Here is a 27,110-nt window from a genome sequence, read left to right as displayed (position 1 = left end):
GAGATCATTGAAGTTAAGAGCTGTCGGGCTGGACTAGCACTTGGATGGGTGACCGTCCAGTCTGCCGAACGCTGTTGGCAAGCGGGGTGCACTCAGCCCTTGTGAGGCAAAGTGAGGACCTACTTGACTGAGTAGTAGCGGCTCCGGTCACGGACACTGACTTACGGCAGGGAGAGCGGTTTGCTGACCACGTGCCCCTTCATATCAACATTCGGTGACGCCTGTCGGTTGAGGATGTCATGATGGCCGGTCGGTACTGTTGAGCCTTCTTGGCCTGTTTGAGAGGAGTTTTAAGACAATTTGACGAAGTAGGTTCCACCTTATTGTTTATTATTAACCCGAGTAAATGCTGATGAATGAGAACCAATTGCAAAGTTTTTCTATAAAAGTATTACGTCCAATGAAATAACTAAGCAGTGGGTAACTTTCTGCTGTATAGAAAGAAGTAACAGTAAATAATGTTTCAGTAGCTTCCAAGGTAGTAATAAACCGAAGTGCCTAAATCTAGTAATTTGAACAGTAATTTCAAAAGCAGGTCTTAACTAAGTGAAATCCAGTGAAAGATATTTTTGTGTATTTTTCCTAACTAAGTTTTCATTTACGCAACTGCATTCAGTCTGAAGTGTTAGTTACGTCTTGAGAAAATGAGAGTAGTAATCTGAGATCAACAATAATCGGTGACAAGCAGTATAACCAGTAATGCCCACCCAGCTAGCCACGCGGTCTAACGTGCTGCCTCCCGAGCGGGAAGGCTTGCCGGTCCCGGGCACGAATTCGCCCGGCGTATTAGTGTAGAGGTCCGGTGTGCCGGCCAGCCTGTGGATGGTTTTTAAGGCGGTTCCCATCTGCCTCGGCGAATGCGGGCTGGTCCCCTTATTCCGCCTCAGATACACTGATATTGCTGAGGAAACACTGTCTCCAGGTACACGTGCACCATAAAACGCTATCATGCTGACATTTGGGGCTACACTCATGTGGTATGAGACGTTCCTGGGGGCGGGGGTGGGAGGGGGTCCACTGGAGGTTGAACCGCACAATATCCCTGGGTCCGCTGTGGGGCGGTGGTGGGGTGGGTGGACTGCTGTGGCCTGTTGTGGGGTTGTGAACCACTGAGAGCTACGGTGGGACGACGGCTCTCCGTCGTTTCTAGTTCCACAGTTCAATAGACAATACACAATACAATTGTCAGTAATACCAATTCGCGAATTTTTGGCTGACTATTCTAACTGAAACTTAGCTTTGCATATAACGTGGCTGTGAATTATATGAAAGTGATTATTGAACATGGCTCTAATTATTACGCTGTTTACCAACTTAAATGAGAGCATTTGGTAATGAACAAGTATAAGTGCCTTTTGCGCAAAACTAGCGACAGTAAGCATTATAGTGATAGATGTCAAGATTTTTGCGTTTTTCGTCACCATTCGCAGCTAATGAAATTTTGTTGTTCTCTTCTCTGTTTATTAATAAATTGTTTCCACGCTTTGATATATGATTGAGAAGTATTTGGCCACTGTTATGCACCCATTTAAAATGTGCTAAGGCAATGTTTAACTATTTCTTGCAATTACCGCCTGATAACAAACCAAGTATTCGTAAATACACTCCTGGAAACTGAAATAAGAACACCGTGAATTCATTGTCCCAGGAAGGGGAAACTTTATTGACACATTTCTGGGGTCAGATACATCACATGATCACACTGACAGAACCACAGGCACATAGACACAGGCAACAGAGCGTGCACAGTGTCGGCACTAGTACAGTGTATATCCACCTTTCGCAGCAATGCAGGCTGCTATTCTCCCATGGAGACGATCGTAGAGATGCTGGATGTAGTCCTGTGGAACGGCTTGCCATGCCATTTCCACCTGGCGCCTCAGTTGGACCAGCGTTCGTGCTGGACGTGCAGACAGCGTGAGACGACGCTTCATACAGTCCCAAACATGCTCAATGGGGGACAGATCCGGAGATCTTGCTGGCCAGGGTAGTTGACTTACACCTTCTAGGGCACGTTGGGTGGCACGGGATACATGCGGACGTGCATTGTCCTGTTGGAACAGCAAGTTCCCTTGCCGGCCTAGGAATGGTAGAACGATGGGTTCGATGACGGTTTGGATGTACCGTGCACTATTCAGTGTCCCCTCGACGATCACCAGTGGTGTACGGCCAGTGCAGGAGATCGCTCCCCACACCATGACGCCGGGTGTTGGCCCTGTGTGCCTCGGTCGTTTGCAGTCCTGATTGTGGCGCTCACCTGCACGGCGCCAAACACGCATACGACCATCATTGGCACCAAGGCAGAAGCGACTCTCATCGCTGAAGACGACACGTCTCCATTCGTCCCTCCATTCACGGCTGTCACGACACCACTGGAGGCGGGCTGCACGATGTTGGGGCGTGAGCGGAAGACGGCCTAACGGTGTGCGGGACCGTAGCCCAGCTTCATGGAGACGGTTGCGAATGGTCCTCGCCGATACCCCAGGAGCAACAGTGTCCCTAATTTGCTGGGAAGTGGCGGTGCGGTCCCCTACGGCACTGCGTAGGATCCTACGGTCTTGGCGTGCATCCGTGCGTCGCTGCGGTCCGGTCCCAGGTCGACGGGCACGTGCACCTTCCGCCGACCACTGGCGACAACATCGATGTACTGTGGAGACCTCACGCCCCACGTGTTGAGCAATTCGGCGGTACGTCCACCCGGCCTCCCGCATGCCCACTATACGCCCTCGCTCAAAGTCCGTCAACTGCACATACGGTTCACGTCCACACTGTCGCGGCATGCTACCAGTGTTAAAGACTGCGATGGAGGTCCGTATGCCACGGCAAACTGGCTGACACTGACGGCGGCGTGCACAAATGCTGCGCAGCTAGCGCCATTCGACGGCCAACACCGCGGTTCCTGGTATGTCCGCTGTGCCGTGCGTGTGATCATTGCTTGTACAGCCCTCTCGCAGTGTCCGGAGCAAGTATGGTGGGTCTGACACACCGGTGTCAATGTGTTCTTTTTTCCATTTCCAGGAGTGTAGATTTACCAGTAATACAAAACATTAATTACAGAATCAGTCATTTTGTTCACGTAGTGAGCTGGCTACCGTTAATTTTCTTTATTCGTTAACCAAATGTACAAGATTTTTTCCAAATTTTGCTAACTGCTATGATTCCATTTCATTCGTCATTTTCATTTTATGTGAATGGAAAGTTATTTTCTTATCGTTACTCAGTATTGGAGATTTGGTTGTAGCAGCACTTACATTTTAGGGATTTCATTTATTCTTTATGAGTAGATGCCTTTCCTGCACAACAGGGAATTTTAGGAACACGCTTCTTCTAAATCCTAACCAACCCAACTAATATTTAGTCAAAAAATACAGGTGACATAAATTTAAAGATAATCTGGCACCACACTCGTGCATACTCAGTGTAATTTTAATGTAAATATACTTCGTTGTTAATATTTCTTAATCGTGTTTATTCGAAATGTGTGATGACCTTACCTTTTTAAATGAGTGAGTACCGCATTTATTAAAGGTTGTATGTTTCTTTTTTTTTCTTTAACTCCATATCATCTGACTGTGTCCGTGTTGCACCATGAATCTGAATAATCGTTAAACAAATTTAATTTAATGGGACTTTTTAGAATTTTCACTGAGGTCAGCTCAGAACCACTTCCAAACCTGTTCCCTGTCGGTTCAAAAGAAAATACATGAGGATACTGAATGAGTAATGAAGTATGTAAAGCAAGATTAAAATCCAATAATACGTTTGTTGGGACAGAACTAGTAGAGACGTTTACGGTAGAGTGGCGGCATGGAAATAGGAATAAGAGAGGTGAAAGGGTAATTCAGTTCTGCATTAAATTTCACCTAGTAATAGCGAGTCCGCTATTAAAGAATCAAAAACATGAGGAGGTATACTTGGAAAAGTCCTGGAGAAACGGAAAGATTCCAGCTGGGCTGCATCATGGTCAGACAGAGGTTCCGAAATCAATTATGGAAACCTAAAGGGTATACTGGAGCGGTTATTAAGATCACAATTTAGTAATGATGGAGATTTAACTAACTGTACAGAAGAGTCAGTGTGGAAGGAAATGGCATACAGAAGTAATGAAAAGCGCGAGACGCGTTGGAGGTTAGCTAAAGATGTGGATACTGCGATAAGAAGTAACACAGTAGGCAGTTCAGTTGAAGGGGAGTGGGCATCTTTAAAAGAAAGGTGGTCACAGAAGTTGGACAAGGAAACACAGAAATTAGGAAGGTAACAACGACGAAACTTTGGAAAACAGAAGAAATACTTCAGCTGTTTGAGGGAAGAAGAAACTACAAAAGTTCATGGAAAGACGGGTATACATCAATATAAATGGCTTAGAAACCAAATAAACAGTAAGTACAGGGACCCAAGGCGAAATGTCTGGGGGAAAAATTTAAAAAAAAATTCGAAAAGAAGTGATGGTTGAACGGACTGACTCCGCATATAAAAAAGACAGAACAATGACACTGCCCTCCTCAGTGAACGTGAAGAATAATTCCAGAATGAGTAGAATGAACAGACTGAGTACAGAGTGTGGAGTGAGACTAAATCGGAAAGAGACAAAAGTAATTTCAAGTAGCAGAAATGAGAAGACCGAGAAACCTAACACAAAAATTGCTGACCACGAAGTAAATGAAATTAAGGAATTCTGTTACCATGTAAGCAAAACTATGGGTGACGAACGTAGCAAGGTGGACATAAGCGCACACTCCACAGACAAAGATTGCATTCGTGACAAAGAGAAATCTACTGGTATCAGACATGTGCCTTAACCTGCAGAAGAAATATCCGAACACGTACATTTGGGGTATAGAATTATATGATTGTGAATTATGGGTTGTGGAAAAACTGGAGCAGAAAGTAAAAAAGTATTTGGGAAATGGTGGTACAAAACAATATTGAATGTTAGGTGGGTCGATAATGTAGTGAATTAGGAGGTTCTCCGCAGATCTGACGAAGAAAGGGCCGTATGGCAAACGCTAACAACAGGAAGGGACGATAGAGCATGTGTTACGACATCATGGGGTAACTTCTATGATACTAGAGAGATCTGTAGGGGGTATAATTTGTAGAGAAAGACAGACATCGGAATACATTGAGCAAATAAAAGAGGAAATAGGTTGCAAGTGCTACTCTGGAATGATAAGGTTGGCACGGCAGAGGAACTCGTGCTATGCTGCATCAAATATGTCAGAAGAATGATGATTAATAAGAAGGAAGAAAATCAGGAGAAGGTTGAAATTACTCGCGAAGTCGTGGGTTGTAGAGATGGAGGTGGCTTACCAGCCGCTTTTCGAGCCCATAATGAAACATCACTGTGTGTAATAGTTCGTTATTAGACGTACTAGAGACGGGATTACAGAAAGGGAAAACATGTTCCGTCAAGACAATGTCAGTGGCAGTTGTCGCACAAAGCACTGGGGACAGCATGCCTTAGAACAGGTAGTGGCAGCCCCAGAAGTTTGTCAGACGCAACTCGTGGCAGGCTAAGTCATGGCCTCGGCGTACTGCACATGGACAGATTGCGTGTAAATTGTAACGTCCACCATGAACAAAGGCGTAGGCGTATGCCCGCACTGGGCGTTGATCAGTAACAACAGAGATTCTCAGTAGCTGATGTATGAGAACACAGAGACTGGACAGCCCGCAGCCCAAGACGGAACATGATACTTGTTTCGGAAGTGGCCTCACCAGGAGACCTAGTGGTGTGAAGGTGACAAGACCTCTACGTGTTGTCCCCACCTCTAGTGGTTGCATGCTACCACTGGAGACGAAGCAGCGGCGGGCGGAGATGTAGGGTTGTGTGACGCAAACAGTGGCTGTCAGAAGTGATGAGTCAACTTGTCACCTTCGTGCCACTGGGTCTCCTGCTGGTGGCCACCCCGAGGGAGTTCCATGTTCCATCTTTAACTGGCAGCAGGGTACAGAGTTGCTACGTGGTTTTTAAAAATATTCTGCAGTGTGTCTACTGACATAATAGGAATACATCTAAGTTGACTGCTGTGTTGGATGCTTTCCTAGAAAAGCGAAACAAATGGCGCTAATGTATCTGCGTGGAGGTATGGTAGAAAATAGATAGAGTAATAGGGTGAGAGTGGTTGTAACAAGGCAGGATATTTTTGATAGGCTGATTATGCATTCCAGAGACAGGCAGATGTTGCGGCAGGTCATCTATTTATGCATTTTTGCCGTTGTTCTCTCAGGCTGTACCAGTTGTGAGCTGTTACCTGAATTCGACTCGTATACATCTGCGTGCACTTGGTGTGACTAGTATCTGCAATAGTTAACAGCAAACCTCAGCATATCACAGTCAGCAGAGGACTTCCAACGCATGTATGATGAATCATGTCTACCAAACTCAACGAAAACCTATTTAGACACCATCCCCTTGGTGAAAGAACAAGAATGTGAATTATTCCATTTCGCTTCAACATCATAGACATCGAATCTCCAGTTGCATTACTGCAGTTATTCTGCCAGTGACAGGGTTTTGTGAGGTACTGCAGTCCCTGTGTACACAATTGCCTAAAGTTCTGATGTGTGGAAGAGACTGTGTTCTGTTCACTTAGTTAGTGCAGCATGGTGCATAATTTCACATGTCAAACACCACTTCTAGCATTTGTTTATTTTCTCATAAGATCTCGCTGTTTCATACATTTTCTGTTGCTGAAGATCATTTCATAGGAATGATGCGAGCATAGCACAATTTCTGAACCGTAAATGGACGCGAACGGTGTGCGCTATACACCTCCAGGAAACTATATAGTGCATGTACCACTAAGAAACTATGTTGTTTTCCCTTTGGTATCGGAGGTAGTAGTTGTATTATCTTAAAGTTTCTAACGATAGTGAGTGGGATAGAAAACTTGCAGGCTGAATGTGTGTCAAATGTTGGAAATATATTTCCCCTGCATTGGTGTATTAATAACCCTGCATTAAACTTATAAAACTACAACAAAGTAACTGTCTGCTGTGGTTGATAGCCTGTGGGCTATGGTAGTCCTACTATACGGGCGACAAAACTTTACATAGGTCTGTGGAAGAGACTTTGATCACTGGCCACTTGCTCCGATGTCAACACGTAGACGGTATTTGTTTTCGACACATCGGATGAGACACGATAAATTCTTATTGAGTTCTCTACCAGGTGACGTTGGAGACGTGGTTATAAATTTGGTTATAAATTGTAGTTTTACTCCGTAGGATTTTGTAAAAGTAACGAGAGGAGAGAGAGCGAGAGAGAGAGAGAGAGAGAGAGAGACGGTTCTGTCAACGAAGACTCTGACACCATTACATGTCGCATTTCTAGCATAGTAATCAAAGGATTACAAAAAGAAAAAGATTGGAACATGCGCAGGGGAATAAGCAGTCAGTCGATATCGATGAATTGTAGGTGTCATGCCGTTAAATTTCTTCATACCGTCCACGTATATTCTGCATTGTTGTGAATTTCCTCCTGTACCTTAGTGTGCTATTTTTCTCGCTGTCATTGCTCTCTACTTTGTCAGTGATGGATGGAGAACTAGACAGCCTTCTTACTAAAGGAACGATGCAGTTCGGAACGTGATGGGATTTCGAGAGATTTAACAGGGGTCTACAACTTGGGTGAGAACATCTTTCATTCGTCGAAAACAGGTCGTTTCGAACGCTATATGTCGAAGACAGGAGTATTCGTCAGAATATGGCAGGTAAGCAATACTCTGACGAAAGAGGAGTTGAGAGGTGAGCTCTATACCGCTTCTTCTAAGTATTGTGGGCAGGTATATTACAACCTTTCACATAAATCTCCCAAAGTGACTGAAATGGGGAAATTAGAAGTTCTTACAAAAATTTGTATTGAGAGACAATCAGCAGCAGAACTTCAGACTTTTGTTTTCTCGATAAATAAAAGACTACATTCTTCCGTGAGTTTTGTGTGCCTATAAATGCATGGCATGACATCTTAATAGGCAGACTAACTTCACATTACATCTGTATACTTACTTCGCAAGCCATCTTACGGTTCGTGGAGTAAGGTACCCTGTACCTCTACTAGTCATTCAATTTCCTATTCCACTGGCATATAGAGCGGGGGAAAGAGACTCTCTTTGTGCCTCCATATGAACGGTTATTCCTCGTATCTTATCTTCGTGGCTGTAGAGATCTTCTGCAGTCACCTTCAAATGTAAGTTGACTAAATTTTATCAATTATATTCCCCTCTTTGTGCCTCCGTATGAATGCTAATTTCTCGTGTCTTATATTCTTGGCAGTAGAAACCTCCTGCAGTCAGTCCAAATGTCAGTTCACTAAATTTTCTCAGTATTGTTCCTCGAGAAGAATGTCACCTTTCCCTCCAAGGCTATCCTTTTGAACTTCGTGCCGAGTGTAAATTGACTGCAAGAAAACAGTTATTCACTATGCAAAGGGACTCTCATGACCAATTTAATTAATTAGTCACTCAGTTTGATATAAATGACGTGTCACCGGGCGGGTGGAAGCGAAGAAGAGAGAGTACCGAGGAAATGCTTTCCGAGCTGGAGCGGTAATTAGGCGTTTTTTCGTTGCAGCAAGACACTTTAGCGAAATTTCAGTCTCCCAACTACAGAGACAGTGATCACCATCGTAATAAAATGAGCTATATTACCGAATTTATGAAGCAATATTTAGTATAAACCTAATATTTATGGCTCCTCTGTGCACCTACTTTACGGGCCTTCGTAGGTGATGAGGTGTCTGGCAAGCTTAAGAGACTTTGTAAGTGAAGAGGCATCTTATGGCAAGGCTACAACATGGTGTTAGCTTTCTGTTATGAGTCAAAAATGAGTTTAATACCCTAGGCCTGTGATGCAGGATGTAAAAAACCTCGAAGGGAATATATCGTATGCCATACTGTTGTACAGGATATCCACAACAAGTCACGATACTTTAGCGATTTAAAAAGGCGTGTATGCTCCGGTTTCATCTGTCTTCAAGAATAGATTGTATAAAAGGGGTAAATCTCCAATTCATCAGAGATATTCGGCGTGTATTGACAACAACATCCCTGTCTCAGACTGGGTGAAGTGGATTTTCGAGACTAGAGAGAGTATACGTCGGGGATGAAATTGCACTTCGAACTGTGCGTGCAAGCCGGACCTGCTTCTCGCACAGTGTGTCCAGCCAGCGGCAGGGACGGTCACGAGGGTTTGGCCGACTGGAAGCTGCAACTTAGATTGTGGTGGACCAGTTAAATATCAACAATGTTCCAACGTATCAACTCCTGCCCACATTCTCAGGGACAAGATCCTACGGCGGTACCCTCTTTGTGGTTCAACGGCGAAGTGACATACCGATCGAGTGGCGAAATGGATGTATGCGTTGTGTGAGAAGATTCAAAATGGCGAGTGTTTGTGCCAGACGATAATTCTCCCCATGTAAACTGATCGGTTGACAGCTTGGCGGTCACATTGACAGTCTCCCCGGGCTCTGAGCATCTGGTCGATGGGTGTGCTGGCCTCTCTAGACCGGTGTGTGCGTGTAGACGCGATGTCCCGGCCGGCACGTCGATGGCTCCCTGGCAGCCAGGAGATAATGCGCACTTCCAGATCGTGAGTGTTTCCAATCAGACGGCTTTTTTTGGCAGGTATGTTTAGTGGAGTCATTGTACTGGAGGAGAATGCTTGTGTTCTCAAACGATGCATACAAGACCTGGGATATCTTTATGTATGGAGAAATGTGCTTTCGGACATGTCCATATACAGGGTGTCACAAAAAGGTAGGGCCAAACTTTCAGGAAACGTTCCTCACACACAAAGAAAGAAAAATATGTTATGTGGACATGTGTCTGGAAACGCTTACTTTCCATGTTAGAGCTCATTTTATTACTTCTCTTCAAATCACATTAATCACGGAATGGAAACACACAGCAACAGAACGTACAAGCGTGACTTCACTTTGTTACAGGAAATGTTCAAAATGTCCTCCGTTAGCGAGGATACATGCCTCCACCCTCCGTCGAATGCAATCCCTGATGCGCTGATGCAGCCCTGGAGAATGGCGTATTGTATCACAGCCGTACACAATACGAGCACGAAGAGTCTCTACATTTGGTACCGAGATTGCGTAGACAAGAGCTTTCAAATGCCCCCATAAATGAAAGTCAAGAGGGTTGAGGTCAGAAGAGCGTGAAGGCCATGGAATTGGTCCGCCTCTACCAATCCATCGGTCACCGAATCTGTTGTTGAGAAGCGTACGAACAGTTCGACTGAAATGTGCAGGAGCTCCACCGTGCATGAACCACATGTTGTGTCGTACTTGTAGAGGCACATGTTCTAGCAGCACAGTAGAATATCCCGTAAGAAATCATGATAACGTGCTCCACTGAGCGTAGGCGGAAGAACATAGGGACCAATCAAGACATCACCAACAATGCCTGCCCAAACGTTCACAGAAAATCCGTGTTGATGACGTGATTGCACAATTGCGTGCGGATTCGCGTCAGCCCACACATGTTGATTGTGAAAAGTTACAATTTGATCACGTTGGAATGAAGCCTCATCCGTTAAGAGAACATTTGCACTGAAATGAGGATTGACACATTGTTGGATGAACCATTCGCAGAAGTGTACCCGTGGAGGCCAATCAGCTGCTGATAATGCCTGCACACGCTGTACATGGTACAGAAACAACTGGTTCTCCCGTAGCACTCTCCATACAGTGACGTGGTCAACGTTACCTTGTACAGCAGCAACTTCTCTGACGCTGACATTAGCGTTATCGTCAACTGCACGAAGAATTGCCTCGTCCATTGCTGGTGTCCTCGTCGTTCTAGGTCTTCCTCAGTCGCGAGTCATAGGCTGGAATGTTCCGTGCTCCCTAAGACGCCGATCAATTGCTTCGAACGTCTTCCTGTCGGGAACCTTCGTTCTGGAAATCTGTCTCGATACAATCGTACCGCGCCACGGCTATTGCCCCGTGCTAATCCATACATCAAATGGGCATCTGCCAACTCCGCATTTGTAAACATTGCACTGACTGCAAAACCACGTTCGTGATGAACACTAACCTGTTGGTGCTACGGACTGATGTGCTTGATGCTAGTACTGTAGAGCAATGAGTCGCATGTCAATACAAGCACCGAAGTCACCATTACCTTCCTTCAATTGGGCCAACTGGCGGTGAATCGAGGAAGTACAGTACATACTGACGAAACTAACATGGAAATTAAGCGTTTCCGGACACATGTCCGCATAACATCTTTTCTTTATCTGTGTGTGAGGAATGTTTCCTGAAAGTTTGGACGTACCTTTTTGTAACACTCTGTATATTTGACCTTCTGCTTCTGTGCGGATGCACACGCATTGGCCGAACTCTTACGGGACTCGGTCAGACTGTCTGCTGCTAGTAATTAGTGTAGTGGGCAGGGGCGCTACGAATATAGTGTGTGGACACTAAGTAGTGAATGTGAGTCTCACGGGGAGCGTGCAAGGGCTAAATCCCTGCAGTCGCATTATCTTCTGTGCCCTCGGTGGCTCAGATGGACAGAGAGTCTGCCCTGTATGAAGGAGATCCCGGGTTCGAGTCCCGGTCGGGGCACACATTTTCAACTGTCCCCGTTGATGTATATCAATGCCTGTCGACGGTGGGACTTTATTTAATTATCATTTCGGATATATTTAGTGCTACAGTCTGTATGTGGCGGAAATTACTTGATTTACAAAATGCTTTCGTGTGATTCTGAAACGTTGAAAATACGTTATATTACGAAGAAAGATCATCGTAAGGTGGTGGTGAGTGTTTTAAGCGATCTGTTTCACTCATGTAAATTATTATGGAATTTATTCGAAGGGGTACTGCAAATGGACTATTTCTCGCCACATTTCATATTGCAATTGCATCAGCTCTCTCTTTGTCTGCAGCATTAGCCAAGAAGAACACAATATTCTGAGGAGGAATGAAAATCCGCATCTGCGTGTTTGGACACGTCAGTCCATGCATGTGTTGACACAAACAGGAAGTAACAACTTGATAGACACAGGAAGCGCGTCTGGAATTTCTCCATCAAAGGAATATTGCACCTGAAACTTTGTTGGGGGTCTTTGAGAACAAATGCAGTTCCCTCGTTGGTCTACAGGTCTGAGGTGGAGATGTTACAGTAGGATCTAGCCACTTGAGGGGGAACAAAGTAGGTTTCCCCGGTATAAAATATCAAAGATCGCCATCTTCCAGTCCGCGGTCGGTGGTATTTACTATCGAAAACTGTGGCTAAATGGGGGAAGGGAAGAGACAAAAGGGGGAGGAGAAGGGAACATTGGGAGAGGGAGGATGAGTTGAGGGTAATTAACTGATAAACCATTCAATTAATGTGACATCAAAAGTATGATCGTATCGGCGAGGGACAGAAGGCGAGCGTTGGGGATTTCCGAGAGGGGTGGGGAGGAGGAGGGTGGGAAGAGGAAGGGAATGGAGAAGGGGAAGGGGAAGGCAAGGGGCATTCTGAGAAGGGCAGATTATCCCCAGGGTGTCATGAACGATACCCAGGGGTAAATAAATCAACTAACAGAACAATAATTTAAAGGGATTAAGCCATCAGTTAAATTAACACATTAATTTCATATTAAAAGTGTGTGCATTCTCTATTTTCTCCACTATTACTGATCAATATGACATCCTGTGAGGTACAGCAATATGTCTGCAAGACATAAGCAATTAGAGGGCATTATTTTTTCAGCACATCATAGTAAAATTGTGATATATTTGTGAACCACTAGTAGTACAGTTTTTCAGAAAGGTATACTGTACCTTGCCACAGCATGATATTTTCATTTAATTATAAAAACTGAAGAAGTCTTAAGCACCCACAGTACGTTTTTATATCTATTAAATACAATTGCCGGCCGGAGTGGCCGAGCGGTTCTAGGCGCTCCAGACTGGAATCGCGCAACCGCTACGGTCGCAGGTTCGAATCCTGCCTCGGGCATGGATGTGTGTGATGTCCTTAGGTTAGTTACGTTTAAGTAGTTCTAAGTTTTATAGAACTGATGACCCCAGAAGTAGCCGGCCGGAGTAGCCGAGCCGTTCAAGACGCTACAGTCTGGAGCATCACAGGTTCGAATCCTGCCTCGGTTATGGATGTGTGTGATGTCGTTAGGTTAGCTGGTTTAAGTAGCTCTAAGTTCCAGGGGACTGATGATCTCAGCAGTTAAGTCCCATAGTGCTCAGTGACATTTGAACCATTTTGAACCCCAGACGTTAAGTTCCATACTACTGAGAACCATTTGAACCATTTTGAAATACAATTACCTCAATTCCAACTCATGACAAGGGTCGTTGTAAGATTTGTTATTTGGGTTGCAGTTTCATTAAAATACACAAATAATTTGTATTATGCTTACTGTGGGAATAGTTTTGTCGTATCGTGTCATAACATATGTTCTTCCAGACAATGATTTAAGTGATTTGCAAAATGCACCATTACACTAGTGAACACTTAAATATAAGATTGATTGCAGCCACAAACTTACTACCACATATTAGTCCAAATTCCATTAGAAGATATCATACTTTGTTGTGTTCTGTTCACCTTTTTGTGTGGAAAAAGATGTGTGAGCGAATTCCTAAGGGACCTAACTGCTGAGGTCATCGGTCCCTAGACTTACACACTACTTGAACTAACTTATGCTAAGAACAAGACACACACCCATCTCCGATGGAGGCCTCGAACCTCCGGCGGAAGGGGACGCGCAATCCATGACAAGGCGCCTCTAACCACGCGGCCACTCGGCCCTTTTGTGTGGAATTGGGTGTATATTATGTTTCCCATTGTGTATACATTTGACTCTCTCTCTCTCTCTCTCTCTCTCTCTCTCTCTCTCTCTCTCTCTCCCCCTCCCTCTTTCTATCTCTTACTCCTCTCCTGCCAATGCTATACACGTCATTATAATTTTTGTTTCTACATACATCAATACACTCACGTACTTTATGATAAACACCGTTCCCATGCTATGAAAATTAGAGCATGAATAGTGACTAAAAAAGCAGATGCAGATCTACCCACAGTCAAATATTTTGAACGTGAATGCAGTTATTTCGTGACGTTACGTCCAAGCTGAAGCAATATATTGAATGCTGCCTTCTGCGTGAGATATTTTAATGTAGCGTGGACGCCAAGTATTGGTCAGTCTTTGTGCGTGCACTACCAGTTGACACAGCACGCTCCCTGCAGAGAGACAAGGCGCCGCTCGTTAGGCAACCCGCGGCACACGCGGCGTCCGACCGCTCCCCTCCAATTAGCATGCAGATTAAGCGAGGCAGCCAGATACCATCACCCGATGTCTCTGATTAATTAACTGCCCGCACTGAACGCTGCGATTATTCAATTTGCAGTGAAATCTCCGGCTCTATTAAAGAAGCCTTAATGACGAGCACCAGAACGGCCTGTAAAAATTTGAACCAGTTCAGAAGATACGCCGTGTTTTAGCAGTATGAGAAATATTTTCTCTCCAGCACATATCGATTAACTAGTATACTCTCAAAATTTATTTTTTGGAAGTATTATTTTATCCCCATAGCGGGTTCCAAGCACTGGAACATTAACATGAGACCATTTCTCTCCTCATCATCCTGCACCGCCCGTGAACAAGTCTGCTGTAGTCTAACACACAACTGCACGTACAGGTTCTTAAAGGAGTTCGAATGTCGGAAGGTGCAGATTTCCCTGCTTTTATTTGTTGCTGAGTATATCAGTGTTCGAGTTTTCCGAATTATGTGCACTATTCCGGGTTTTTCAAATACTGTGCAACTTGCCCTATAGAAAACACGTTTAATAACGTTATCAGATATTGAACAATGTAGTAAATTTACTAATTGACGCAGGACTTGTCTATAAATTTATCCAGTCCAGGTTCTTTCTTTTCAATCATGATGTTGAAGCTCTTTTGTATGTGTTTGCTTTAACAATGACATATGTTTTTGAATGGGATCCGTTTTTAGCAAAACACTATTTTGTTTTTGTCCCAAACATGTTTCACTGGAGTTGCAGCATTGTCTGTGAGTTTTTTTATTGTTATGTTATTTATTGTTGTAATTACTATTTAGAAACTAATATCTGTATGTATTTAAACAGTGAAGAACATTCCTTATGTTTAACAGCCATAACAATAAAAAAACTCGCTGATGATGCTGCAACTGCAGTGAAACATGTCTGGGACAAAAACAAAATAGTGTTTTGCTTAGACGGACCCCACTCAAAAACATTTATTTACCTTCATTATTGGCAGCGTCACTTCCTACAGGAATTAAAATCCGATTATTCGCATGTAACAGTATCAGTTCGGACGGACGATGTTGGCGTATGGTCTCTTTGCTACAATCGGATCATTTGGCAGCAGAGTACGTAGTAATTACCGCATTTCTTGCATTCCATCATCATCGAATTTTCAAAAGGTACACAACAAAGAGGGTGATCGAAACTTGATTGTTGCAAGTTTTTATGGAAATATCTCTAAATCTGTTACCTACTGATCATAATATACGCCTGTCATTTTTCTACTGTTTACTGTAATATTTCTGTATGTGATCACTTGGCTGTTCAATAGAGATTCCGCTTTCCATCTCTTTCTGTCTCCCCTGTCAATCTCTCATATTATTTACTCATTTGTCTTGCTCTTCGTCTTAGGGATTGTCAGGCGGAAATACAGGGTATTTTAAACCCTTTTGACTTTATAACGAATGTTGGCATCGTCTTGTTTGCCTCATCTGCAGCGGTTTCACAAATTCTATGATTTCGTGGTCACTATAAGACCCGCTTCCTTGTTGCGGTTGTACCTCCAAAGTAGCCTTTAAAACTTCTGAGTTTTCTTTGCTTAGATTGTATAAACTCTCGGGTTGGATATTAGCTTCTGTCATTTACTGCGTCTGTCATGGTGAACTGAATGAGACTAAGGTCACTTAGTTGTGATTCTGTCACAGATCCCGATCTGGAGTGTGGTAACTGACCTACGTCCTTGCAAGTGTCATATCTACCTCTGATGACACACTTGGGTGGGTTTGTGAAGCAGGCAGGTTAAGAGATCTGTCCATGACATGGAGCTCGAGATTTTGTATACTATCCTGAGTATAGAGTCCTCTTCCATCAGTAACGCTATTCTGTCACAATATTGATTTCGCATTACCGTCCATTACGAATATTTGTGTGCTTGGTCGATCCAGTAACGCTGCTGTTGATGTTTCTATATGCAATTTTAACTCCTGAGTGTATTGAAAATATTGATTCGATTACTAAAATTTTCGTATTTCTCTTGTCGGCAAGTGTTCATCACATAGTTAATGTATTCTTCATCACTGCTAAATTGTAATCTGGGTTTGTATATGCTCCTGGGTACGTCTTGCTGTCCAGTATCTGATTTCAGGATCTCCGCCTGACAATGATGTAATGTAACTGAATTCTTGCGGTAACACATGATCTTTCCCAAATATACCTCCTCCTCTCCTCATTCATGAACAGGGTATTCCCTATTACCAGCTGAATTTATTGCACAATTTACTTAGATTCTCTGCTCTCTCGCATTTCTGAACGGAGCCCATATTTTCCTGTAACTCTTTCTTATTCTTCTTGCTCTACAACCGCATTCCAGTCCCTGATGACTATTAGACTTTCGTCCCCTTTACATACTAAATTACCCATTCAGTATCCTCGTACACGTCCTCTATCTGTTCATCGTCAGCCTTCAAAGTCGCCGTATGTACCTGAATTATGGTTGTCGGTGTTGGTTTGCTTCGATTCCGATGAGAACGACCCCGTCACTGAGCTGTTCACAGTAATAGCCTCTCCACCATACCTTCCTATTCTAACGAATCCTAGTCCCGTTATGTCATTTTCTGCTGGTGTTGACATTGCCCTGTACTTATCTGATCAGGAACCCTTTTCTTCCTACCTTTTCACTTCACTGACCCTACCGTATCTAGATTGCGCCTCTCCATTTCCGTTTTCAGATTTTCTGGCTTCCCTATTACGTTAAAACTTCTGACATCACCCCGACCCTCCATTTTCATGTCCAGTTGTTGTATCATTACTCACGCATCCACACAAACTATATTAATTACACTCTGACACCGAGACTTTTCCAGCATCCAACATGCGCTTTACAACTTTTGTAAAGAATTGCAGAAGACATTACATATTGGCACAATATCATGAGTTTACAGATGTTAAGCACTATGGGACTCAACTTCTGAGGTCGTTAGTGCCCTAGAACTTAGAACTAGTTAAACCTAACTAACCTAAGGACATCACACACATCCATGCCTGAGGCAGGATTTGAACCTGCGACCGTAGCGGTCTCGCGGTTCCAGACTGCAGCGCCGAGAAACGCACGGCCACTTCGGCCGGCTTTCTTAGGGTTCATTAATGTAGCTGCATAATTACACAAACACTTGAACTGAAACTACGTAAGAGCTAATAAGTAGAAAAAATACTGGGTATTATTATCGTCATCATCATCTTCATGCCCCTTAAGGACATTCACTCGAGCACAAGAGCCATCATCTTGGTTACATCAAAACATACGATGTAAAGTGTGTATCTCCGTCGTATGGATATTACCATCGCTCGTAAAGAATATTGTCAGATTTGTGTTGTTATAATGAAGAGGAGGGAGAAGGTGAAACCCGGTGCCGATACATGGCCTGCTTCTCTCGAACAGCACCAATGCGGCTGCCGAGCTTAACGCCCCCATACGAAGAGCGGATCATCACCGTGAGATCATATGCCCTAACTTCACGAGACACTGCAGAGAGTTTAGGGATTTAATCTAGGACAGTGGCGTAAAAACTGGTGATAAGAATCTTTGCGCCACAACTTCCTCATGCCTTGCCAGCCAAATACTGGCAGTGAAAATGTCATCCACAACCATGATTCGAACAGGTTAGCTTCCGAAACGAGCGCCACCGCTCAGACACCTGTTCGCAATCTGAAACGGAAGAGGGATCTTTTAAGAATGAAATAAAAAAGCAATGCAGGTAAGCCTAAGAGTAATACCTACAGGAAACGTGAAATAATTGAAACAGGAATGGTTGTCAGAAGTGCTCATTCAGCATATAGAAAAATCATAAAAACTTTTGGTGAAATTAAAAGGAAGGGATTCAACATTAAGAGCGCATTGAGAATTACAGATTAAAGCGTAGGGGAGACAGTGTGAAGCTGACAAGAATATACCGAAGGTCACTGCGGTGGGGAGGATTTGTCTAATTATGTGACTGGGGAAGAGGTAGTAACATATATGGCACACAGAAGATCCAGAATAAGAGTCAGGGTTTAATGGTGCTTCGTAAGACTTGTGAACAAATAAGGCAGACGGAATAAGTAACACTCCTTCGCAATATCATGAATCATTTAGGGAAGTGGCTACTCTGCAACAATTCAGGTTGATGTGTAAGATCTCTGATTCCAGATATGTACCATCAGGCTGTCGGGAAAAAAATATCTTCTGCGCACTCCCGGACATAATAAGAGCAGATACGTATGAGAACCATAGCACAATCAGTTTAACAACTCAAGCAAAACTGGTGCATTTCGGGGACTGAGACTCCTTATTTCGCAGTCGAGAAGTCTCTTCACGCTCAACGGGTGACTGTGTGGTGTGTAATGTCCAGTCATGGAATAATCGGTGCAATATTCCTTTATGGCACGGTAACTACCGAAAGGTACGTGAAGGCTCTGGAAGATGATTTCATTCCGATTATCCGAAGATACGCTGACTTCGACAAGATGTAGTTCATGCAAGACGATTCTCGACCCCACCGAAACAGGAGAGTGATGTCCTAGAGGAGCACTTTGGGGACCGCATTCCGGCACTACAGTACCTAGAGACCACTGGCTCTAAGCACTATGGGATTTAACATCAGTGGTCATCAGTCCCCTAGAACTACTTAAACCTAACTAACCTAAGGGAATCACACAAATCCATGACCGAGGCAGGATTCGAACGTGCGACCGCAGCAGCCGCATGGTTCCGGACTGAAGCGCCTAGAACCTCTCGACCACTGGCATAGGTCTCGATTGGGCCACATATTCTCATATTCTTCGCATATGAACACATCGGATACCATTTGTGGCGCTATATTAAAGCGGAGGACCGGTTTATAGTACACTAATGGCCATTACAATTGCTAAACTACGAAGATGGCGTGCTACAGACGCGAAATTTAACGGACAGGAAGAAGATGCTGTGATATGCAAATGACTAGCTTTTTCGCTTTTCAGAGCGTTCACAGAAGGTAGGCGCCGGTGGCGACACCTACAACGTGCTGACATGAGGAAAGTTTTCAACCGATTTCTCATACACGAACAGCAGTTGACCGGCGTTGCCTGGTGAAACGTTGTTGTGATGCCTCGTGTAAGGAGGAAAAATGTGTAACATCACGTTTCCGACTTTGATAAAGATCGGATTGTAGCCTATCGTGATTGTGGTTTATCGTATCGCGACATTGCTGCTCGCTTTGATCCAGATCCAATGACTGTTAGCACAATACGGAATCGGTGGGTTCAGCAGGGTAATACGGAACGCCATGCTGGATCCCAACGGCCTCGTATCACTAGCAGTCGAGATGACAGGCATCTTATCCGCATGGCTGTAACGGATCGTGCAGCCACGTCTCGATACCTGAGGCAACAGATGGGGACGTTTGAAAGACAACAACTATCTATACGAACAGTTCGACGTCGTATGCAGCAGCATGCACTATCAGCTCGGAGACCATGGCTGCGGTTACCCTTGACGCTGCATCACAGACAGGGGCGCCTGCGATGGTGTACTCCACGACGAAACTGGGTGCACTAATGGCAAAACGTCATATTTTCGGATGAATTAAGGTTGTGTTTACAGCATTATGATCGTCGCATCCGTGTTTGGCGACATCGCGGGGAACGCACATTGGACGCGTGTATTCTTCATCGGCATACTGGCATATCACCCGGCGTGATGGTATGGGGTGCCATTGGTTACGCGTCTCGTCCACCTCTTGTTCATTGACGGCACTTTGAACAGTGGACCTTACATTTCAGATGTGTTACGACCCATGTCTCTACTCTTCATTCGATCCCTACGAAACTCTACATTTCGGCAGGATATTGTACGACCGCATGTTGCAGGTGGTGTACGGGCCTTTCTGGATACAGAAAAAGTTCAACTGCTGTCCTGGTCAGCACATTCTCCAGATCTCTCATCAATAAAAACGTCTGGTCAATGGTGGCCGAGCAACTGGCTCGTCACAATACGCCAGTCACTACTCTGATGAACTGTGGTATCGCGTTGAAGCTGCATGGGCAGCTGTACCTGTACATGCCATCCAAGTTCTGTTTCACTCAATGACCAGGCGTATCAAGGCCGTTATTACGGCCAGAGGTGGTTGTTCTGGGTACTGATATCTCATGATCTATGCACCGAAATAGCGCGAAAATGTAATCATGTTAGTTCTAGTATAATCTATCTGTCCAATGAATACCCATTTAACATCTGCATTTCTTCTTGGTTTAGTACTTTTAATGGCCAGTAATGTATTTCGTGACTTTCATTACTTATAAATGATATTTCAGGTAGATCAAAATAACGTAAATCCAGTTACCTATTGTCAGCGTATCAATTCGTTTGATCTCAAAAATGATTATCCCGTCTAATATTTGTCACTCTGCTAAAGAAATCTCCACTTGACGTTGGGTAGTAATGTTGTCTGTGTAGTCGTGTGAGTTGCACTAAGTTGCATATCTTTTATCAGATTTTACGCAAATGTTACTTAAGGGGGAAGCACTTTTCTCTAGCAAAGGCAACATTTAGTCACAAAATACTACCCGTGGATAACACTGACGTATGTCTTCTATTGAAATATTTCATGTAAATCGTCCGAAATAATTAGGCTTCATAATCAGCAAATAAGAAATTGATATCACGTAGCGTGCTGTGAGCACTATTTTTAAAGATTCAATCTGAGCTGAATTCTGTCTTTTAAAGTAGATTCGGGACCACCAGTGTACATTTACTTCCATTCATTTATATCTAAAAACATTTATGTTTGTTAAAATTCTCGATTATAAACTGCCGCGGAGTTATTTTTGCTAAGATGGCGGCAGACAGACGATAGTCAATTTGTCTATCGTTATTCTCGATTCCTTTTATATCAAGTTAACATATGTAGATAACAGGCTTTCAGCCTTTTGCTCTCTATTCTTTAGCATTTAAAATTTATTCTAAATGAAAAATACTTCATATTTTTTATACCAGCAACCAGTTAACTTCGCTGTAAGTTACTAGCGCTAATGGCTGCGCTCCTAATTGCGGATCTGTAAATTAACACTTAAAAACAATAATTAGACTGGATTACAATTGAAATAACTACAAATCCACGTCTAGACAATAGTGACTCAATTTTTCAAATAATAATTAACAGTATAGTTACAGGCTCTCTCTTTACAGAACTCACATGTCTCATATCCGGACAGTTTATCGGTTAGCACAGGAAGAACAACTGAACCATAATTATCACAGATAACAAAAAAGATTATAATTGTCGTTGTCTATGAGTGTAGTTCTCTGATAATAGTTTTAATTCACACAGAAATTAAATTATTACAGAAATAATGAAATAATTATCGTCATTTTCACACGATACAGCCTTTTTTATACGTAGTATCGACAACATTTGTTGAAGTTTGTACACTTAGTTCATTTTAACATCTTGTGACTAGAACATAGTGTCGCGGATATTACAACCTCCAAACCATTGCTGAGGTGAAAACAGCATCGATGTTCCGACACTTCAGCGGGTCATACAGAATTTCACTATTAGTCTGCGCACATCGTTGCCTAGGATGGCTGACATATCGAACAAGTCATAACCTAAATCGGAATGTCTGCAGTGACGTTTACATGTCAAATAAAGTGTGTGCACGCCGTAGTTTGTAACTAATTTACGTTTTTTTATATAGTTCATTAATTGTCACCCTGTACCTTCCATAGCTTATATTTACCGCGAACATCTCGCGCAGATCAAAGTCTCAAGCGTCTGGGAAAAAGTGCATCTGACTCCTGGAGATAAGAAGAATTAAGCAGCTGACCAACAAAAGTGCTGACCAGTTTCGTTAATGTCAATATGCTGCAGAATTCTTGATCATATTTTCAGTTCGGATATAATGATTTCTATGAGACGGTAAACCTTGTATCCACAAATCAGCGCGGATTGAGAACGAAACGCTCATGCAAACACAGCCTGCCCTTTTCTAACATGGTACCCTGCGACACATGTGTGAACGGCATCGGACAAACTTCATGTTTCAAAATTTTCGGAAAGTGTTTCACATACTTTTCCATTGCAGATATGTTTCCAGATACGTAAGTGGCTCGAAGCCTTCTGAAATAATAGAACCCAGTGCGTTGTCCACTGTGGCGAGTGTCCATCGGCAACAAGGGTATAGTTGGGAGTGCCCCAGAGAAATTTGACACGAACGCTCTTATTATCTATAAACACTGATCAGCCAGTACATTATGACCACCTGCTTAATAGCCGGTATGTCTACCTTTGGAAAGGATAATAGCGCGACGCGTCGTTCCATGGAAAGAGTGAGGCTGGAGGCTGACGGCAACACATCTGCAGACACAGGTCATTTAACTCTCGTAAATTCCAGGGAGCCGGGCAGTGACCCCTGACGCCACGTTCAATCACATCTCACATGTGTTCGGCGGTGTTCAGATCTGGCGAGCTGGGGTACTAGCACATCAATTAAAACTCGCCATTGCGTTCCTCGAACCACTCCTTCATGCTCCTGGCCTTGTACTATGGTGCATTATCTCCTTGAAAAATGTCACTGAAGTCGGGATAGATGATCATCATGAAGGGTCTGGAAGTAGTGTACGATACTCCTTGGCCGTCATTTTGCCTTGCACAAGCTGCACTAGACTCATGGATGCCGACGTGAATGTTCCCCAGATAATAGTGGAGCCACCACCAGCTTGTCTCTGTCCCGCAGTACAAGTGTCAAGGAGCTTTGCCTCCGGAAGAGGACGGATTTGCGCCCTCCCATCGAAAAGTCGAGGAAGATATCGGGATTCAGCAGTCCGTGCAAAGATCTGTCACTGTGCCATCGTCCAGTGCTATAGTCACGTTCCCATTTCAAATGTAGTTGACGATGTCCCGTGTTTACATTGACACATGCATTGGTCATTGGCTGCGGAGGTCCATTATTAGGAGTGTTCGGTGCACTGCGTGTTCAGAGGCAATTATAATCTGTCCAGCATTATAGTCTGATGATAGTTCTTCCACAATTCGCCACCTGTCCAATTTTACCAGTCTGCCCAGCCTAGGACCCCCACATCTGTGACGACGGGTGGCCGCCCAACACCACGTCTTCTGGACGTGGTTCCACCATGGTTTCACCACTTATTGAAAACACTCACCACAGCATTCCTCGAACACCTGACAAGTCGTGCAGTCTCCATCCATCGCAATGTGCTCTCGGTCAAACTCAGGTAGATAGGGTGCCTTCCCCATTCTACACACGGACAGCACATTTAGTGATATTACATGCATGATATGTTGGTATGACTAACATTCATAACTCGCCAGGTTACGCTACTTTAGCCTGGACGGGTTTGTATCAATACTAGATTGCTGATCATAACGTTATGGCTCATCCGTGTACCTCAACGATCTCTCGGAGAGAGTGAGTAGTAGGCCTCAGCTGTTCGCTAGTGATGGTATGGTGCACGGGGAGGTATCTTCGTTGGTTGACTGAGGAGGATACACGATAACTAAGACGGAATTATTAGTTGGTGTGATGAATGGCCGCTTGCTCTAAATCTGGAAAAATGTAAATCCTTTAAGATGAGTACTAAAAACTCTCCCTTTATGATCGGTTACAGCGATAGTAGTGTACTGCTCAACACTTATCTATGCATAACGTTGCAGTGCGATATGAAATGGAGCGAGCACGGAAGGACGGTAGTAGGGCAGGGGAATAGTTGACAGCACTTTGTTGGGAGATTTTTAGGATAGCGTGGTTCACCTGTAAAGGACACCATGTATGGAACACTTGGGCGCCCAGTTCTTGAGTACTGCTCGAGTGTTTGGGAGCCCTACCAAGTCTCATTAAAGGAAGACATATACACATTTCAAAGGCGGGCTGTCAGATTTGTTACCGACAGCTTAGATCAACGAACGAGTATTATGGAGGTGCTGCGTAAACCAAAATGGGAATCCTTGGAGGAAAGACTACGTGCTTTTCGTGAAACATTGTTGAGAAAATTTACAGCACTGGTATATGAAGCTGACTGCAGAACGACTCCGTTGCCTCCAACTCAAATTTGGCGCGAGGACTACGACACTAGGAGAAATTAGTGCACGTACAGAGACATATAGACAATCGACTTTCGCTCGCTCACCTTACGATTGGAAGTGGAGAGAAAGTGAATTGTAGTGGTACAACATACCCACTAACACGCACCTTACGGTGGATTTCAGAGTATGTGTGTAGACATAGATGGAGACCTAGCTCTAAGTCTCAAACAGAGCTAAACAACAATTTGCGGAGACCTTATATACACTCCTGGAAATAGAAATAAGAACACTGTGAATTCATTGTCCCAGGGAGGGGAAACTTTATTGACACATTCCTGGGGTCAGATACATCACATGATCACACTGACAGAACCACAGGCACATAGACACAGGCAACAGAGCATGCACAATGTCGGCACTAGTACAGTGTATATTTACCTTTCGCAGCAATGCAGGCTGCTATTCTCCCATGGAGACGATCGTAGAGATGCTGGATGTAGTACTGTGGAACGGCTTGCCATGCCATTTCCACCTGGCGCCTCAGTTGGAAAGTTCCCTTGCCGGTCTAGGAATGGTAGAACGATGGGTTCGATGACGGTTTGGATGTACCGTGCACTATTCAGTGTCCCCTCGACGAACACCAGTGGTGTACGGCCAGTGTAGGAGATCGCTCCCCACACCATGATGCCGGGTGTTGGCCCTGTGTGCCTCGGTCGTATGCAGTCCTGATTGTGGCGCTCACCTGCACGGCGCCAATCACGCATACGACCATCATTGGCACCAAGGCAGAAGCGACTCTCATCGCTGAAGACGACACGTCTCCATTCGTCCCTCCATTCACGCCTGTCGCGACACCACTGGAGGCGGGCTGCACGATGTTGGGGCGTGAGCGGAAGACGGCCTAACGGTGTGCGGGACCGTAGCCCAGCTTCACGGAGACGGTTGCGAATGGTCCTCGCCGATACCCCAGGAGCAACAGTGTCCCTAATTTGCTGGGAAGTGGCGGTGCGGTCCCCTACGGCACTGCGTAGGATCCTACGGTCTTGGCGTGCATCCGTGCGTCGCTGCGGTCCGATCCCAGGTCGACGGGCACGTGCACCTTCCGCCGACCACTGGCGACAACATCGATGTACTGTGGAGACCTCACGGCCCACGTGCTGAGCAATTCGGCGGTACGTCCACCCGGCCTCCCGCATGCCCACTATACGCCCTCGCTCAAAGTCCGTCAACTGCACATACGGTTCACGTCCACGCTGTCGCGGCATGCTACCAGTGTTAAAGACTGCGATGGAGCTCCGTATGCCACGGCAAACTGGCTGACACTGACGGCGGCGGTGCACAAATGCTGCGCAGCTAGCGCCATTCGACGGCCAACACCGCGGTTCCTGGTGTGTCCGCTGTGCCGTGCGTGTGATCATTGCTTGTACAGCCCTCTCGCAGTGTCCGGAGCAAGTATGGTGGGTCTGACACACCGGTATCAATGTGTTCTTTTTTCCATTTCCAGGAGTGTATTAGTATCCAGTATACGTTTTAATTTTTTTCACTAACTAAAACGGAAGAAACACGAAGCAGATCGATAAGAAGACACATGTTGTGTTGGTTTCCACCATATCCTTCAGACGCTCGCCCATAATCCTCTCGCCCGGTACAATTTTTGGTCGTCCTTCAGGCGTGCGGGCTGCATAGGATGCAAACAAACTTTACTTGTAGTTTCCTGCATTACCAGTTTCGCGGAACGTTCTATAACCGTCTCAGGTTAACACTTAAGTCGGTCAATGTGGAGCAATGACTGTTTATTTACCGGGTGTCATGACACTACCACAGAGGCATCTAGCCTAGCACTAGACATAACATACTCATAAATCATGAGGCTCAATAAAGAACCCAGACCAGTGCGGCGTGCTAGATGCGCGTCCCTGCACTGAGTCGCTCTCGCTCATACTACAGGTATATGATTGGGCGAGCCAAAAAACAAAATGGTTCAAATGGCTCTGAGCACTATGGGACTCTACTGTTGAGGTCATTAGTCCCCTAGAACTTAGAACTAGTTAAACCGAACCAACCTAAGGACACCACAAACATCCATGCCCGAGGCAGGATTCGAACCTGCGACCGTAGCGGTCTTGCAGTTCCAGACTGCAGCGCCTTTAACCGCACGGCCACTTCGGCCGGCCTGCGCGAGCCAAACAAGGCCCGTTGTTGAGACCAAAAGCAAAAACCAATGTACTCTCACATTCACATAAAGGAAAACTCACAGACACAGGTACAGCATTCTATGAATTGATGCAACACTGGAACACCTGAGGTAAGCGTATATATCACACTTTTAGATCTGTGTTTGTCATTTCATTTCTCTGTCTCAGTTACTTTACGGAACAACAACCATAGGTGTCCGTAGGTGGAGTGGGGAGGGGCAGGAATACGGAGGGGGGGGGGGGGTGGCGGAGAAGCAGGAGGGGAAACTTGTGCTTGCCTGGATTTCCTTCGAGGTGCAGGCTTTTCACTCGTTAGACAATTCTCCCGAATTTCTAACAGATGCATATGCAACATTTCCTACCGAGATAAAAAATTCCGCACCTTTATCAGTCAATACTGAGCCGTGTGTGGCTCGTGTTCGTGCCATCTATTATTTAACATCCTGTTTTTACCGTACCGCCACCTCGTTATGCTAGTCTCAGTTAATGTTATCACTGAGTTGCTGCTTTGCCTGCCCATGAGAGGCAGCAGCAGCGCTTATCGATGTAAGCCCTGCCGTATTATCTTTGCAGACTGCTATTGCTTTCCGATCCTTGTGTGTTAT

The sequence above is a fragment of the Schistocerca cancellata genome, chromosome 2 (genome assembly GCF_023864275.1).
Source record: "Schistocerca cancellata isolate TAMUIC-IGC-003103 chromosome 2, iqSchCanc2.1, whole genome shotgun sequence".
NCBI classification, from domain to species: Eukaryota; Metazoa; Arthropoda; class Insecta; order Orthoptera; family Acrididae; genus Schistocerca; species Schistocerca cancellata.
This window is presented reverse-complemented; position numbering follows the sequence as displayed.